The sequence below is a fragment of the Mastigoproctus giganteus genome, chromosome 11, assembly GCF_048544385.1.
Source record: "Mastigoproctus giganteus isolate SK-2022 chromosome 11, ASM4854438v1, whole genome shotgun sequence".
NCBI lineage: Eukaryota > Metazoa > Arthropoda > Arachnida > Uropygi > Thelyphonidae > Mastigoproctus > Mastigoproctus giganteus.
This window is the reverse complement of record NC_143585.1, coordinates 35,722,960-35,741,382: the sequence shown is the minus strand read 5'-3', so window position 1 is coordinate 35,741,382 and position 18,423 is coordinate 35,722,960. Positions and strand designations below refer to the sequence as shown.

The 18,423-nt window shown below is 36.9% G+C and overlaps 1 protein-coding gene across 1 annotated transcript in view; it reads left to right on the top strand.

The window, feature by feature from the left end:
* Window positions 1–887: 887 nt before the first annotated feature.
* Window positions 888–18,423, top strand: part of LOC150077900 (leucine zipper putative tumor suppressor 2 homolog) — a 53,799-nt gene continuing 36,263 nt past the window's right edge. Inside the window, exon 1 of the mRNA XM_090384254.1 lies at window positions 888–901. The gene's annotated coding sequence lies outside the window, so the exon portion shown is untranslated. The remainder of the gene's footprint in view (window positions 902–18,423) is intronic.

The window sequence follows — 18,423 nt, the reverse complement described above, 5'->3', positions numbered from 1 at the left end:
GAAAAATTTCCTTTTTTATTGACTTACTATCGCTTTAATAATAACAATAATATGCAACAAGTCACGACCATCCCGATCATCGTGTCAACCACCGGTATGGTGCCAAAGACTGCATAGCAGCCTAGCAGCCATAGGTCTCCCAGTGAACACCTACAAGAAACTCCAGAAAGTCGCAATCCTGAACACCTGTAGGATAGTCAGAGAGTTCCTCGACCAACAGTAACACCAGACATAACAACAACAACCACCCTGTGTACTTGGTAGCAGTACCCGTCGCCAAGTGGAACCCCCAATCAGGGAGAAATAATATTTTTTTAATTCTCACCAAAACTAATTTGTTAACTTAGAATCCAAATAATTTTAGAATCGTATCAATCCAAATAATAGAATCATATTAGAATCCAAATAATATTAGAATTGTATTAATCCAAATAATATTAGAATTGTATTAATCCAAATAATATTACAATTGTATTAATCCAAATAATATCGGAATCGTATCTGGCCAACTGCTGAATGTGTTCCTACTATTATTTTGCTATACTAATCGAACACATTGTGGTCTACATTCTCCACTTCCTGTTCGCAGATTTAATTCATCCTGTTTGGTCATATAGCTTCCTGTTTGGTAATGTAACTTTGATCGGTAGTTGAAATACAACGGAGAGAGAGATAGATACCAGGGCTGAAAGATGTCAACTTCCTGTTCGCTAATTGTCTCAGTAAGGGAAGTGTACGGCTTCACACTTCACCGACTGAAAACATCTCGGTCATTATCATGGCTAGTATTAGTTTTTTTTTTTTTTTTTTTTTTTCATGGTTATCATACACTTAAATATCAAATAATCCCTTGAAAGCGTCTACCTAAGTTAGTAACAACCCTATCTCTCACAGGAAGAATGTAAATACATACTTTCATTTTTATATCTTGATATTGTCTGGAAGCTATCTGATCAATCTTCAGAAAAAATAAAACGTGAAACATCCTGCTGTCAGATCCCTTAGTTATTATTTAATTATTTTACGTCCTATATAGCCTTATTACATTCCAACAACGCCTTTGAGTTTCGATTTGAAATATGCGCAATAGATCGTGGCTGTATATTTAATGTTTCCTTATGCTCCTGATTTGTGACTTGAATATTTGATGAAACCATCATACGTGTCGTTCTTTATTTTTATTTTGCTTGGGATTTCTACTAGATCGTCCCCCACCCCACTCTTATGCCATCTTCATACTGTACTGTGATTCATGCTCTCTAGGTGAGGGTCTAGCCCTATAATTTGTTCCGTCTGTACCTGTCGGAACAAATTACAGATCATGTAATTTCTGGAGGCCCTAATTCGAACCGGATAATAAGCCTGAGTTATCTAATTTCTTTATTAGAAAATCTGCATATCAAAAAACAAACAAAAAAGGTCTGTCAGATATATAATATGGTCTTAAGATGTTTAAATATTGCAGTTCAATATTACGGAAGAATTTTGATTTTTTTTTTTGATAATTTTATATTTAAGCGAATTTTGTTCGCTACATTCACCTTAATTCACCTTTGTTCGCTACATTCACCTTAATAAACATCAGAACATTTTGGTAGTTTTTTTTTTTTTTTTTGTATTAATATTCTACGAGGCTTTTTCAACACTGGCTTCGGTTTTGCTATTGAATTTACTCTCTAAACTTTACAGCTGTAGTGTATGAAAGTGTAGTGTCAATCGGTTGTGTTTTGTAGTCGTTTTTTTGAAAGTAATATGTTTCAATCACATGCTGAAGATGAACGAAAAATGAGTGATTTATGGTAAAGGCGACAATATCGTCTCAGTACCATTTCGCTTCTAAAATTTCTTCCGATCATTCAGTGTTGTTCATTTTGAGATAGCTTTTTACCTACTTTCTCTAAAAATTCAGTTTTCACCTTCCAATCATTATTTTAATCACTTAAATTGATATTATTGGTGTCAAACTTTGTAATTCGACCTAGAGCGACATATCTTTTTGGTTCACTTTTTCAAGTTTTATTTCACGTTTGGTTGCCGTCAGAAATAATATTGAGCAGAGAATCGCCATAAAATCTGGTGAAATTGAACGAATGTGACGCAGACATTTTCTTCAAGTTGAAGCAGGATTACAGGATGATGCAGTGTCCGGATCACGTATTTTTGAGTAGGCAAAGAAGTTTTCAGAAAGGAGAACGGACATGATAACGCGCAGTCTGAACACCTAGCAATTCTCCACGAAATGATTTACTGTACATGTCGCGTGGGCAGAAAATCCAGAATAACGAACTCGGAAAAATTCTGCTCCTTTCCTCTGAGATTGAAGTTTGTTCTGGCAGGATGATATTTTCCAAGACTGAATACATCGGTGAAAGGAACTCATTTTATCTGAACATCAGCGAGCCATAGAGCTGCTTTCAAAGAGCTAAATGACTTGAAAGAAATTACTTTCATTGGCGTTTTAATGCAAGTTAGCAACGTTTTTTTTTTTTTTTTTTTGGACAGTTGTTGGCGCATCGGCTTCTGTGGCCATAATGCACCTCCCAAGGTTTTTGCAGTACTTTGATCCAAGCCCGAGGCGGGATTCGAACCCGCGACCTTTAGGTTGCCAGGCAGGCAGGCACTTTACCCACCCGGCTAGCAACTTTGTAAGCTTGTACTTGTAGTCATAGGCAGGACCACTACTACATGAAGCATAGCTTTTAGGAGGACCATAATTGGTTAATTCATAATAATTATATTGACTTAATCCCGTAATTTTATTATCTAATATTTTATACAAGAATCATGTTGTCATATTTACAGATGCATTGGAGTATGTGGTGTACAATACTGTTGTACGGTTTTAAGCATCAGAAACAACTTAAGGCATATTGCGCGGTATACGAGCAATATGGCTCGTATAATGTCCGTAAATTGCGTGTGTTATGTGGTCGATTTGCTGGACGAAAAATCCCAGTTTCTGAGAGAGAGAGAGAGAGCCATACTACACTCACACGAACTCGATTAACCAACTCAGCTAAGTTTTGAAAAAGACCCATAAAAATTCCTTGCCTCATCGACGAATTCGAACTCGGGTCTTTTCTGGGCAGTGTTGGGAGGATGGTGATTATTAAAACTGTGTGCTCACAAGGGCCATTGCACAATATCAGGAAACTACACAAATTATGAACGTTTTCAAGTGACGTTGTAGTAGGATTTTAGGCGCGCAGCGACTTATACCATATTGGCCGTATGTAAATTGCATATCAGCAAAAAAAAAAAAAAAAAAAAAAGAAGCCGCCAACATTTCAAATTTCACTTGTCCATCGACTGTAATAGTTTATGTAGTTCTTTCTTGAGTTTATTCAAACTACCTATCTCTATAACACCAGATGGAAGTTTCTTCCAAAATCAACCATCTCCTGGCAAATTTCCGCACATCCGAATTGCAACCATCCTTCCTCAATTTCAGTTTATGTCCCCTCAGGTGCGTAGTCTGAGCAAGAAGGATTACATTACCATTGAGCTTACTTAATCCAAACATCTCAATTAGCCTTAAACATCTCAATTACATCTCTTCGCAGGTGCCCAGCCTTCAGACTCTGCAATTTGTAAAAGTGAAACCTTTCCTGATAAGAGCATCCTTTTGCTCTCCTCACCAATCTTATTGCTCTTCTCTGCACTCGTTCCAACAGATCCGCTTCCTTCCTAAAATTAGGCTTCCAGACCTGTATGCAGTATTCAAGGTGAGATTTAACCATTGCTTTATAATGGAATAATTATCCTTATCCCTGCTGGAAAAATTTCTGCATATCGTTGACCAAATCCTATGAGCCATCCTGGCTGCCTATCTGCACTGCATTACTGAGAATTTCATATCTGACTATATAATTATCCCTAGCTCTTTCTCATTCTCCACTGCCCGAATGTGGTATCATACTGCTGGCACGTTAATGTGGAATTACTACTTACCATATAAAGTACCTTTCATTTTTCACTTGACAATATTAAACTTCTTGCCACTTCTCAGCTCATCTGCGTAATTTCTCTAGATCTTGTTGCAGTGTTATACTCTGATTTCTGTGATTAATTACCCTGCCAAACTTCATATCATATGCACACTTAGACATTAAGCCTGATATAGCACAACTTCATCATTATCATTAATAAATATAGAAAACAGCAGTGGGCCCAGAAATGAACCCTGGGGGACTCCGCTAATAACATTAGTCCAAAAGGAGCAGTGCTCGTTGATAACCACTCTGTCTTCTCCTACTCAGCTATATCCATAACAGGACATTTCCCTTAATGCCCTAATTCCTTCGTGGGTAGCACACTTGGCATAGTCACGTTCCTCTCCAAACCGGGTGGAAAAGACTGGAGTTGGAATCCCGCCAATGACGCGAAGAATTTTTTATATATTTTTTCCACAAAGCGGCTGATTTCCCCAAAGGATTGGCTCTAAGATCACTGTTGTTTCTCATTTTTTTAAAAATAACATCGACGAAGGGCGTGAAAATTTGCGAATGATCCGAATATCTCGAGAGTGGTTAATGATCGCCATCAAGCACTTCTCCTTCAGGATAATTTGGATAGTGTGGCTTGAAAGGCGAGAGTGCAGTAGCACACAGACTTTGACTAGACGGTAGTTCAAGCCCGTGACTGCTAAATACGATTGACAACTGCATTCATGATTTAAACTCCTCGGACCTTCTGGTCGTATCGGAGTATATACATAAAATATATTAATACAGCAAAATGTAACTTTGGGAATGACAATTTCAAATAATTTATACGCTTATTGGGGTTAAATTAAAGGTCCATAGTATCTATCCTATTGATGATTTATCGAACATTTGCGTGTAGAGATCTGGAGGTCATAAACTCATTGTATAAGGCAGTTGTAAGATCATACTTGGAATATTGTGTCCAAGTGTGGAGTCCGCACCAAAAAAAAAAAAAAAAGACGCCGAGCTTCTTGAAAGTCTGAAAAGACAAGCAAAGCCGCCCGCTTGGTTAAATCTGCAAAGGTGCGTCCGTATGAGGTATGACTTCGAATACAGAGTTTGGCAACCATCCACCATACTAGGGGATCAGCCTGAGGTCTATATGTGGTTCTGAGAGGGAATATTAAAATGAATGAAGGCGAAATTTTCACGGCTATAAATGATTCAAAAACTAGCGACCATAAATTCAAATACGACGGAAGAGATTTAGACTGGATTGTAGGAAGTTTCTTTTTTTTAGAAAAAGAGTTATTATTTCTTGGAATAAGTTGTCTCCGTGGATAGGTTGAAGCCGACAGCCTTCGGGAAATTCTAGGGTTAGCTGGACCCTTGAATTTTTATATGTATTTATTTTTATTATTAATTTATATTATTTATTTTTGTATATTTTTATTTTTATTATTTTTTTTTGGGCTAGTTCAGAAAAAAGTGTATATTGCTAAAAGTACTAAATCTATTGTAATATTCTAAATATGTAATAAATATACGATTTCCTTTTTCACTAAGGACTGTATAACTATTTACACTATGAAAAGTACCGCAGATAGGATCTTTTAAAGTTATTTTTTAAATAATTTTTGATTAAATTATTCTTCAATAATGCATTAAAATTCATCAGTTTTTTTTTGTTTTTTTTGTTGTTGTTGTTTAACTGCATAATTAAATATACAAGATATAGTGTACATGTTTTTATTTCATTTCAAGTTTTTTTTTAATCTCTTATAAAACTCTGAGGGGAATCATTTTAATCCGTTGATCTCCCTATGGTAGCTACAATTAACCAACTGTGCTGTTTTGAATATTTGCATATCGTCTTGTCTCTTTGCACTGCAGGCACTCTTCAAAATCATTACTTGGTAGGCCTACAGCTGTTTCCAAGCGAGCGCATTCTTTGATCTCCCTTTCCGTCGGTCCTACCAGTTGCCAGGTGGTTCGTGTTACGATGTCTTACGCACTTCCTGTTTTCCCCTATTCTTTTCCACATTTTTATAGTTGTAACTTCCCCGCTAACCGAATTCATGCAGTGAACAGTAACAGAGTAGCAAGCTCCATTGCCTACATGCTGACCCACCACATGTGTTATAACACATACGTAAATAATGAATGCTTGTATATGAATATGAATAAAGTTGAGGATGTGTTAAGTTGCAGTGTTAGCTCTCGACACTGCCTGAGATTCAGTACTTTCATAATCTCATTCAGAGGGCTCACTAATTTCAGAAGGCCATAAACAGCTGTTGAGCTGACTTTCGTTTAAATTCGCCACTGCATGGATTTGCAGCGGCAGCACTAGAACCTGTCCACTTGCAATCAGCCGTTAACACAATGGGTTAAAAGGCAATGGTAAGAAGTAATATTCAGTATAATGGCCGAAATGTGCTGATTTTCATCGATTATGTTGAATTTAACAAACATTTATTGCAAATTAGCGCACCAGGCTACAAGTCAATATTGTCAAGTTTTATAAGATAGTGGCTAGGCTGCATCTTGAGTACTGTATGAAGGTCCGGAATTCTCATTTTAAGAAGGATGCGGAATTGTTGGAACGGGTGCAGAGAAGAGAAACAAGATTATTCAAGAATAGAGAAGGGTACTCTTACCATAAAAACCCCAGTTCTCCATACTGCAGCGCTTGGAAACTAGGCACCTGCGAGGAGGCCTGATTGAAGTGTTTAAAAGTTTGAATAAACTGAGCAAGCTCAATGCTGATGGAATTTTTCCTCTTGCTCAGATTACACACAATGAGGGGGGCATAAATTCGAATTGAGAAAGAATGGGCGCACGATAGATATGCGAAAATTTGCCTTCAGCATGCTGGTAGTTGATTGCTGGGAAAAAAGTTCTATCTGGTATTGTAGAAGTGGGTAATTTGAATAAATTTAAGAAAGAATTAGACACATTATTAGAGGGGATGAACAGATGAGGCAGGTAGTTTTTTTTTCTCGCTGATGCTGTATAAATTTGTTTCCTTGTATCATTTGTATTAATATTCCTTGTATCTATTAATGCTAAGTCAAAAGTAAGATGGAAGTGGAAGCAGAAAAATTGGCCTTAATTCCATCCCTGGACTGCAATGGTCCCAACATGGAACGTTATGAAGCACCTTTAGGAGCACAATAAAGTACATCAAGTAAAATCTGTATATTAAATATTTACTTGTTTTCATCGCCCTCCCCCCCCTTTTTGATATGGAATACACCACTTTTTTGAAAGACAGATTTCTAGAAAATCGTATTTTAATTTCAAATAATTCATACGTCTGTACAGTACGTTGCACTATTGTACATTTTATCAGTTTTAGCTTCATTTCTTCAGCACAGGAAATTCTGTTTTCTTTTCATGTCTTTTCAATAGGAAATTAGGGCCGCCTTTTGTTTTCGTCTTCTTGACTGGGTGTAGTGTTCGTATCGGGAGAACAAGCAAATTTATTATCATATCCAATTAAGAGAGCGAAAATTTTCAAAATAGGGTCCGTTGTAGTTGTATTCTACATTGCCTTTCGCAACTGGCATTCGTTTGAAATTACCGTATTTGTCGCCTTATAAGACGCACTTTTTTTCCTTATGAATTCCTTAAAAAATGGTTCTGCGTCTCAGAAGCCGAAAGTGGTAATACAGCACATGCGTAATCTACATTAGTTTACATCGCGATCACGGTCAGTACACTTTTCAGTAATTACCAGGCTGTTGTTGGAGTAACAAGTGGTTAAAGTTATACATTTAAGCCCTACTCAATGACATCAAGAAGACAAAATTATACTATTGGATTTAAGCTAAAAATAGTAAAATATGCCAAAGAACAGGGAAACAGAACATCAGCATGATTATGACGATGGAGATAATGATGATCAAGTCAGTAATGAATCTGAAGTTGAATAATACTAAAATAATAAGAATAATAATCCATTTTTTATTATATTTTTGGTTTTATTTTCATTGAATTTTAAATTTCGAACGTATTAACAATACATTTTTTTAAAAGTTTTTTCTTAAATTTACCGTTCCAAAATTAAGGTGCGTCTTCCACGCCACAGCGTCTTATAAGCCGACTAATACGGTAACTAACTTCCGACAATGCATTCTGAAAATCATGAGCACTTATGAATTACAAGATACAAGAGAAAAAAAAGCGTGCCCTATTAATTGTGAGTGTGTTTTATGCGGTAAAATAAATATTTCTGCGTATATATATATAATAAATTTACATAAATGATTATTGATTATTACTTCTTTCTATCAGAATAGGAATAAAACTATTCATTCCGGTGAGAACTAGTTTTGACCAATGCAGTTGTTCTCACTCAGCTGATAATTGTTTCTGGACCAGAGAATTGGCACATGTTGATGATGCTAATTTTTTGCAACGTAGTGCGGTTAAACATTAAGTAATAGAGTTTGATCACATCTGGAAATGCTCTTATTAACGCAGACAGACGTCTCCATTGGCCATCTGCTAATCTGCTATATGTGGTAGAAACAACAATGGACAGGAAGTTGTCTCCATTAATGTGTCCTTCCACGAACGGCGTCTCCACCACACGGCACGTGCTACTTGTCACGAAGGTAAATGTGTAGAGGATCATGTGACCATGAACCTCCTCGTGAGCCGACCTGTACAACGAGATTGACGTAAACGATCCCACGTGTCTCCCATGGACTCTTCGAGACTCGTCTCACGAAGAACGTGTAGAATGACACCAGATGATACGTGGAGAAGGCAAACAAAATCGGAAATATCCACAAAAAATCTACTGTAACGTTTCTAAAAGAACTTTATGGTGTGCTGAAAATCTTTAAACTTGTTTAATATTTTCCTTCGTTCTAAATTAGATGTTGTAAGTTACTTATGGGGGAGGGACGTTGCATATTAAGGGCTCTGAACAAAAGCACAACTTTAGTTCATTGCAGTTCCATGATTCTGTTGTTTCGTTTGTTTGAAACAAGGAATGAAAATCAGAGTACAGTTGAACCTCAAAAATCCGGAACCTTTCGGAGTCGTAGTCGACAAGAGCAGATAGAAAATAGGCTAGTCGGACTTAAAAAAAAAAAAAAAAAAAGTACTGTAGATACCAAATTTATGCATAATATTTCATTAACATTTTCCAAGCGCCAATCTCTGTTTTACATATTTACCAGACTGTATGTCATTGTTACTATGTTATCTTTGATGTATAAAATCATCCATTTTAAGAGGTCATTCATTAGTACACTGGTGTGCAAAACTTAAGGACCAGTCAGGCTTTCACCTGTAGCTTCTCATAGGAGTGGCCTGGATATGGGGAAAGCATACCAAAGGAACCTCGTGAGGTACAGAAAAATTTTGAAGGAAACAACACCGACACAACAACGGAAACAAAACGGTACAGAGGGACTTGATTCAAAAATGGAAACATAGCTGCCATGATACAGATGCATCATTGCCAAAGATGGAACAAATGGAAAAGGTGGTCCTCAGGAGGAGCATATCTCCTCCTGAGGACCACCCCTAATGTCGATGCAGGCTTTGAACCGCCTGTCCATACTAAGAACAATGTTGTTGATAAGTTCTTGCGGTAACATCGTCCATTCCTCTGTCACCGCGATCTTCAACTGGCGAACATTTTCTGGTGGGTGTGGACGTGCTGCTAGGCGTCTCCCTAGAGCGTCCCATATGTGTTCGATGGGATTTAGATCTGTGGAACGGGCAGGCCAATCCATACGAACAGTGTCCTCACTTTCCAAAAGCATATCAACAGCTCCAGTGCGATGTGGTGTGGCGTTATCCATAAACACGAACTCGGGGCCAATGGCACCTCGGAACAGACGCACACGGGGAAGGATTAACCTCAGTACAGTAGCGTGCACCGGTTACAGTACCGCCTTCCAGTATCTGGAGTTGTGTACGTCTATCCAAGATAACGCCTCCCCAGACGAGAACACCTTGACCGCCATATCGATCCCTTTCAGTGATGTTTGTGGGGTGATACCGTGTGTCAACCTCTCGCCAGATTAGCTGACGTCCAGAATCGCTGCTGAGACTGAATGTACTCTCATCAGTAAAGAGTACCTTACCCCATTGCGCTGCTGTCCAGTCCTTGTGTTTGATGCACCACTGTAAACGGTGTCTCCGATGGGCAGGTGTTAAAGGGACACAGCGTACTGGCCGTTGGACAAACAGTCCACCTTTATGGAGTCGTCTGTAAAACGACTTTTGTGGAGTCGCCTGTAAATCGGACAAACGGTTCACCTTTGTGGAGTCGCCTGTAAACAGTAAACCACGACATTCTGCATCCTGTGCTCCCGCAGCTGGTTTGCAATGGATCCCGCTGTCTGGTGTCGGTCCCTCTTGGCCTGTAGGAGTATATAGCGGTCATCATTGGGCGTTGTTTTTCGTGGACGACCACCACTGGTCCTTCGAACAGCTGTACCTGTCGTTTTGAAAAGGCCAACCACACACGTGAAACGATGCTATGGGCGATACCGAACTCTGTAGCCACACTCCTCGCACTTCCCAATTATCCGACCCCGGGTAAAGTCATCCAGATGTTTTTTTTTTTTTTTTTTTTTTTGGTAGTTGTTGGCGCATCGGCTTCTGTGGCCATAATGCACCTCCCAAGGTTTTTGCAGTACTTTGATCCAAGCCCGAGGCGGGATTCGAACCCGCGACCTTTGGGTTGCCAGGCAGGCACTTTACCCACCCGGCTAGCCCGGTTGGCCCAGATGTTGTCTATTGGCCATTTCGTTGTCTGTAGCGATGTATGAAACCAATGGAACATCTGTAACAATCGTGCTCACCATTCGGTAATTTGCATGTAACTGCTGAACTGCTGCTTTTATCTGTTTAAGTGAGCCTTCTCATCACGATTCAAATTTTGCTTTCCAGCTTTCGCACCTTTAGAAATAGTGTTGCTCCTTAAGTTTTGCACTTAAGTAATTCGATTTGTTGAAATCATATCTTACTATTTACACCTCGTATTAAAAAATATTTGGACAATCGGAACACCCATATCGAAGACAGCATTCGAACCTGCGACCTGTGTTTATATTTGGGCCTTTTAAAAATATTTTTCGAGCCATTACAAATTTCATTAAAATCAGACAAATAGAAATAGTCGAACTCGAATTCGATAAATCCAGCGAAAAAATTCGTTATAGAGAAATTTCGTTATACAGAATATCTTTTTTATTAGAAATTGTTATTTAATTAGAAAATGAAAACGAATCTGCATTTATTTTTAATGTATTTTATTTCAAAAACACTTATTTAAATTACGTTTACACAATTTTCGCCGGTAAGTATCACAAATTAAAAAAAATCCGTAATTTTTGTTTGCACAGTGCAATTAAAAAATGTCTGATTCTCAAAGAAAACCTCACATTTGTTCAGAGCATTAAAAACATTATCAGGAACACTTTCACAAAACTGTAGACCCATACGAACCGTTTTAAAAGCGTTAATCATTTCTTCCCGAGTTGGCCTTTCTACGGGTTGTTCTGATGTGTCTTCAGCGTCATCGTTAATTTCTTCGTGATCATGGTCGCGTCTAACACTGTTCAGCAGTATTTCATCTTCAATTGGATGTTCTGTTGTAGTCAGATCTTGATCTACATAAACATAACTATCCAGTGTTATTTCATTTTCGATGTTTCCGGACGATTCTAATAATGTCCAAAGGTTTTTTAGTTGTGAAAGGGGCAGTTCATCTTGTTCATCCAGTTGATGTTCGACTTCTGTATTCAATGCAAATCCCGCTTTCGAAAAACAATTTTGAATAGTGTATTCAGTGACATCGTTTGTCCAAACTTTTGCCAGTTCAGAGATGCAATCTCTAAGGTTAATTGTAACTTCCAAGTTTCTATTTTCTGATAACGCATTGACAATCTTCATTATTATTCTCTTTCGATAATGAAATTTAAAATTTTTAATAATGCCTTGGTCCATTGGCTGGAGTTTTGACGTCACGTTTGGTGGTAAAAACAACTTCACACTTTTAAGTTTGGCAGAAATACTGGCAGGATGTGCTGGACAGTTGTCAGTTACCAACACGATTTTCCTTTTTTCTTTTGTTATACGCTTGTCTAGTTTTAATATCCACTCTTCAAAGATATCGCTGGTTATCCATGCTTTTTTATTAAAGGTGTAGTCAGCTTCCAAAGATTTTGTGCCTCTAAAACATCTTCGGTTTTTGATTTTCCGATGACTAAAAGTTTTAATTTTTCACTTCCTGTCATATTTGCTCCAACTAGCACATTGATTCTTTCTTTGCTTTGTTTTCCGCCAAAACATTTATCATCTTTAAAAGCGAGTGTTCTATTCGGTAAACATTTAAAGAATAAACCCATTTCGTAAGCATTAAAAACATCCTTACGCTCATATTCTTCCAAAATCTTCTTTAAGGTATTGTTCCTCCAACTGTTCCAATCTTCTTCACTTACATTAACACTTTCTCCACAAATAACCTTTTCCACAATTCTTAAATTTATCTAGCTCGCATTAAATTCTGTATGTCCCAGGGACTGTGCAAATTTCAGAGCTTGTTGCTTAATTATTGGAGCCGATATTGGTATATTCTTTTCACGTATCATTTGCACCCATTTTAGAACAGCTTTATCAACATCTTCGTATATACACAACTTAATTCGCTTCTTGTCTGCTCCTCCTTCAATTGCATTTAAAATTGATTCTCGATTTTTTAAAACCGTAGATAAGCTGCTTGCAGGTATGCCATATTTCTCCGCAATATCTTTTTTTTAAAAACCCTGGTCAATATCATGAAGAATCTTTACTTTATCATTAATACTTAAACACTTTCTCTTCGACATTGTTTCCACAAATGTAAAAATTACTGGGCTGCAGCTCTTGCCGATACTTACACCGCAAACTTCGCTGCGCTGGCCATACAGTGAATTGTTTCGTGTATAGAGAATATAGTACATATATTCTCGTAATATAGAGAAATTCGTTAAATAGAAGTTCGTAATAGAGAAGTTCCACTGTATATATATATATATATATATATATTTTTTTTTTTTTTATTTTTTTTTTTTTCCAAAACAAATTTTATGGAAAAAAGAAATTCGTAGATAAATACTAAATATACTTTTAGTATTTAGTTACGTAAGACTCGTCGCTTGTGAAGAAATACAAATGTATATATAGAGAAAAGAGACTTAAAAGTATATGGGAGAAGAGTAATAAATGTTATACAGTTGTATTAGCTGTTTCATAAAGTTATAATTTAATTAATTATAAAGTTATAATTTAATTAATCGATAAGAAGATATGCAATGTTGGCATATACTGTACTGTATACAGTATCACTATTTCATGGCTTCGTCTTTCACTACGCCTGCGCAAGAAGTGACGCCTACGCGTGAGTGTTGCGTTTGGAAAATGCGGTAAAAGTTTTGGTGGTCTGTGTCGTCCAGTGTATCAACTAGAAAATTGTTTTACAAAAAAATGCCCGCACATCTGGTCGTGCTAATCATATCAAGCCCGCACATCACGATGGTAATATGAACAAGCATTCTTGTTACAAAAGTAGGCAAAAAAAAAAAAAAGACGAAATTATCGTACGTACACTGCTGTACCTAATTAATAGTAGGTACAGCAGTGCTACTGAAGAGTTGTACATAACTGTTACCTGCTATCTTGCGATTGATTTAAAACGGTCTAACAAGACCATGACGAGTCAAATCCAACCCGCAGATTGGCATATGCCTTCACTAAGTGATGGATAGAAAAATCCGGTATAATTTGCAGCAGTTTAAAGTTCATCTGGTATGTAATCTTCTTTGAACAAGGCCTGTCATTTTGATTTCTGTCTGGTAACATTTTATAAAATTTCACTATCATGCGGAGATGGGGGAACCCCTGGTGCCGTCAGACAACTAACGGTTTTGAATCATTGTCGCTCAATAGTTGAGGGATTCCAAAATGGATATTATGAAATTCAATCTATTGGTCCCAATTCATTGGCAGCTTTTCAGTTTCTGTAGCAAGTTCAGGTCTCGACAGTACTTTTAAAAGTTTCATTCGTTTTGTGCATCGCGCTTACGCATCATCTTTCGCTGTCACCTTTGCGTACATTTTTTACCACCTTTTGCTTTCTGTATCAGATTTACCTCGCAGCGGAGTGATTGTTGAATGATATGGGCGGATGAAATTCAAGCTCACAGTTTCAATGCATTCTCGAATTTCTAGTATCATCTTAACAACTGTTTGCGCGGAAATTGTCATGATTGACGGTGGGAATATTCATAGGCGTAACTACTGGAGGTGCAGGACCAGGAAGGGTGCCACCCTTCCTGGGTTCAAGTGTTACGGGATTCCCCATCCTCCACACCTGAATTAACATAATCCTCATTCCATCCATATTTTGTCTTTCACCGGGTGGCATCCATTGACTATCACAAAGGCGTTGGATGCACTCGAACTGAAGATTATAGAACTCCCAAAGTCCTACCAGAACATTACAATTGTGAATCCCGAAAACAGATTTACCATAGCTTACACACCGACGCCTTAGGTGACGCTACTTCAAAATACAATAATATCAATCCCAATCTTCCATTCTGACTATTCAGGCTTTAGTTAGTTCTTATATACGTTAATTCAGAACACGACAATTACGCCAAGTACATTTTTTTGTTGTTATTCAGGTAACCTTGGACACAGTTTGTTATTGTAGTCATAAATGTGAAGAATTCAATATAGTTCTTATAGCTGACTTTGTACATAATTATTGATTTCTTCGGTATTTTCTTTCTAGCATAATAATTACTTTTCCAAGTTAATTTTTTATTCCATTTAAATGCAAACCTGAACCTTTTTGCTCTCAAAGCATCATATCATATCATATCCTTGATTGTTTTATAAAACTTAGCGTATTTTGTAATTCATGTTCTGTTCCTATAAAGACAGCGTGATAATTGGGCTTGTGAAAATGTTTTCAGTAACCGCAATTCGATTTTCTCCAGTTATTTTTTTTAAAATTTGACCTGTTCTGTTGTTTCCACTTTTTAATTATTCTGTATCTGCATTTAATAAGCTATTTATTGCTTTTATCAACCTACATCTTTATTTTCTCGGTGTTTATGGTTAGAATTATGAAGTAAAACAAAAAAACTTTCTGTTTTAGTTAGATTAATATTTAGTTTGTCACTAAATATTAATCTGAATGTGATACATAAAGTTATCGTAATTCGCTTATCTTCCAAGTTCGCTTGTCTTGATATTATCCGATAAAATTCGTATTTATTAAAAATACAGATAGTGGTTCGTTCTGTTTACACACAAATATAGACTGCTATTGTTGAAAAACGTGCCTTATCTCATTAGCTACAGAACTGTCAACACAACACAAATGTGTCCCATTGTAAACCAACCCCGTATTCTGGTTACATCCTGTTGAAACATGTAGACTTCTGTCTCTGCAGCGCGATCTGTTTGCAGGTTTTCCCCAGACGTCGTTAGAGGTCAGGCATGAAAGACATTTTCACTCGATTTACCCATCCCTTTCCAGTTCAGTAATGGACTCGACCAAACGACCTTACCCGCGCTCTGCAGCACCGCCAGCGTCAGTAGCAGACGAATTTTCTCCGTTAGCTGGTAGCCCAGTTTTGTTGTGTGTGCAAGGTAGATGAACTGGCGTCCGCTCGAAGATGGTGTTTCGGGACTGAGCCGGTTTTATGAAGTGTAATGAAAAGGAAATTAGTCCTGGTGGTGAAGTGCTAGTGAAGTGAAGCCACGAAAAATCTCTTCTTAGCAACTGTCTATGAAGGTGGAGTGAAGCGAACAGCGACATCATTACAGTGTTTGAGGCAACTTTGCGCTTAATATTTGGTCAGGTAAGTTTGTTTGGTTTGACAGCTGATGATTTTTAAATCTAAGTATTTACTGGAACATTATCTTATGTTCGAAGATATTTTTGAGTAAAGATGAAAATACAATCAACTGAATTATCTGACCAGAGAAAGGCTTAAAGGGTTAGTTGTAGATACTTTTAATCATTAAAGATCTCGAAAGTAATGGGAAACTCGAGGTTAGCTAACTGTAACGTTTTCGATTACTAGAGGTGTGTAAGTGGATGAGTTTAAAATGACACTATTCTCAGTTTATATAAATTAACCCCAGGGGCTCACATCTGGTGAGTATGGGCTTGGCACACCCAGGATCCTGAGCTGGATATCATCATTCCTCTCTCTCTCTCTCTCTCTCTCTGGGTAACTCGGGAATTTTTTTTTTTTTTTTTTTTTGGCTGGTGCAGCATAATCCTCAGGCTTCCTTGCACCATATGGCTAATAATAATAATAATAAATACCCGTGTGTGTGTGTGTTTTAGAAAAATCGGTAGAATAATATCGTTTTTTTTACTTCCAGTTCAGTAATGGACACCACCAAACGATTCATTATGTATCAATGCCAAACGACAACTTTTTGATAAGTGTTTTTTACATGTTGATAAAAATTGAATAGTTTTATTATATATAATGTACAAAATGTAGTTTATATATGTTATTGGGAAATCTGGTTACCAGCGCAGTTGAGTAGACGTAGTATATGCGTCGAGTTTTGAAAATATTGGCGGAGTTTAATCAGTTAAACGTGCATGTTTTCGTTTATAAATTGAGGTCTAACGATTTCTTAGCTAAAAATAAAAAAAAAAGCACATAAAAATGTTAAGAATAGTATGGAAGAAACCTAATTTTAAAATGTTTAATAGATCTTTTTAATATTTCTAAATCTGTCACTTTTTTTTGTTTCTTTTTCATTTTTAAATTGATTAATTTTTTAAAGTGTTAAAAAACTTATCATTCAGGTTGAGAACATGTATATGTATTTATTTTATTATTTTATTTTTTTGGCCTGGGCATTAAACAGCAATTTATTAGTACGAATATATCAAGATGTTTATTATGGTTTATTTATATCCCGGTACGAATATATTAGGATATAAATAAGCCATTCCACTGCTTGCCCCTTCTTCTGTGGCACCTAATTACGATTCAATTATAATAAAATTCATAATGTTTTTAAATGTAGTTCGGGTGGAGTTAAACTAGTTCCCAGAATAGAAGTTTTCATTATAGGCAAACCTTATTGCTATTCTGCATGTAACAGTGTATGAATTAGCCCGGATTGGCGCAGTGGGCTAGGTTTTCTGCGACCTGTTATTGGTGCAGGTTTGTGTATCAATAGCAACAGCCGTAGTCGATAGCCCGTACATGTACGTTGTAGTAGACGTATTATTTATTTATTTATTTATCTAGTCTTCCTGCAGTTGCGCTATTTTTTTTTTTACCGAGTTGTGAAGTGGACAGTTCTCTGTGTATACCAGACAAGGCATACACAGTAATACTAAATCTTTAAGAAATGCAAATTTTAAAATTTGAAAATCTAAAAGATGAAAATGTTTATAGACAGAAGGACAGACAAGAGGTGTGGTGTTAAAGGTTTAATGCTACATTGTATCAACATGGTAGACAGGTCAAAGTCTGTTTGGCAAAACCCAGCTTAGTTGTCTGCAAGCAGCTATTTTACACTACTAGATTAAATCAGTGACTTGCCCAACTGGGCCCGGGATATTTGTGTTGTAACGTACGTAGCCTAACTGATATTTGATACAGGCAAAAAGCTCTGAATACTCGTGTAATGTGTTAGTTTTCTTGCACTCATTGAAGTTGTTACTTTAGTTAACCTTTGATATTTCAATGGAGCATCCCCGTATAGTAAGCCTATTTGGGGATGCTCCATTGAACTTAAGTTTATGGTCGGATGTGAAGTCAAGACGATGCTACTAGAAAAATTACTGTGACCCATTTGCACCTTTCGATAATGGTAGGCTGCTGTTGGATATAAAAATAGCTCAGTAGCATTAGGTTTACCTTCTCACTGATTTTAAAATTGAATGTGCAGAGTTTAAAAAAGATACTCCAGTTTGTCTCCGAACGTATTTTTACAAACTTTAGGGCGTAAACAGATATACACAACCAAGGTTTTTGTCTTCCATAACTTGTCATGCAGCTCAACATGACAAATTATTACTTAAAATGGTGGAAAAATCGGAACTTAGCGATATTTGTTCAGTCGTATTTTTAAAATCAGAAAAAATTTTAAAACCCAACTCAGTCCTCGAGGGTGTCAGATTTCAAAGAGTTTCTTATTTTTTATTTCTGTTTGCATGCCGATCGCACTGGTCTGCAATAATTTTTCCTTTACTTATTTCGAATATGCATATGTTTTCCCCTGGCATATTTTGAAAGTTGTTTACGCTTTTATTCTTACAACCGATTCTGTTCACTTAAAAGAAAGAAAACAAAAATTTTGAACTTCTCGAAAAAGGTTCAGTATAATGAGTGGATCAGATGCGAGCATCTGAAAATATTTTTGCATGCTGCTTGGTCAAGAGTCTTGTTATTCCAAAATTTGTGAATGGAACAGCAGAGTTTAGGCGTAC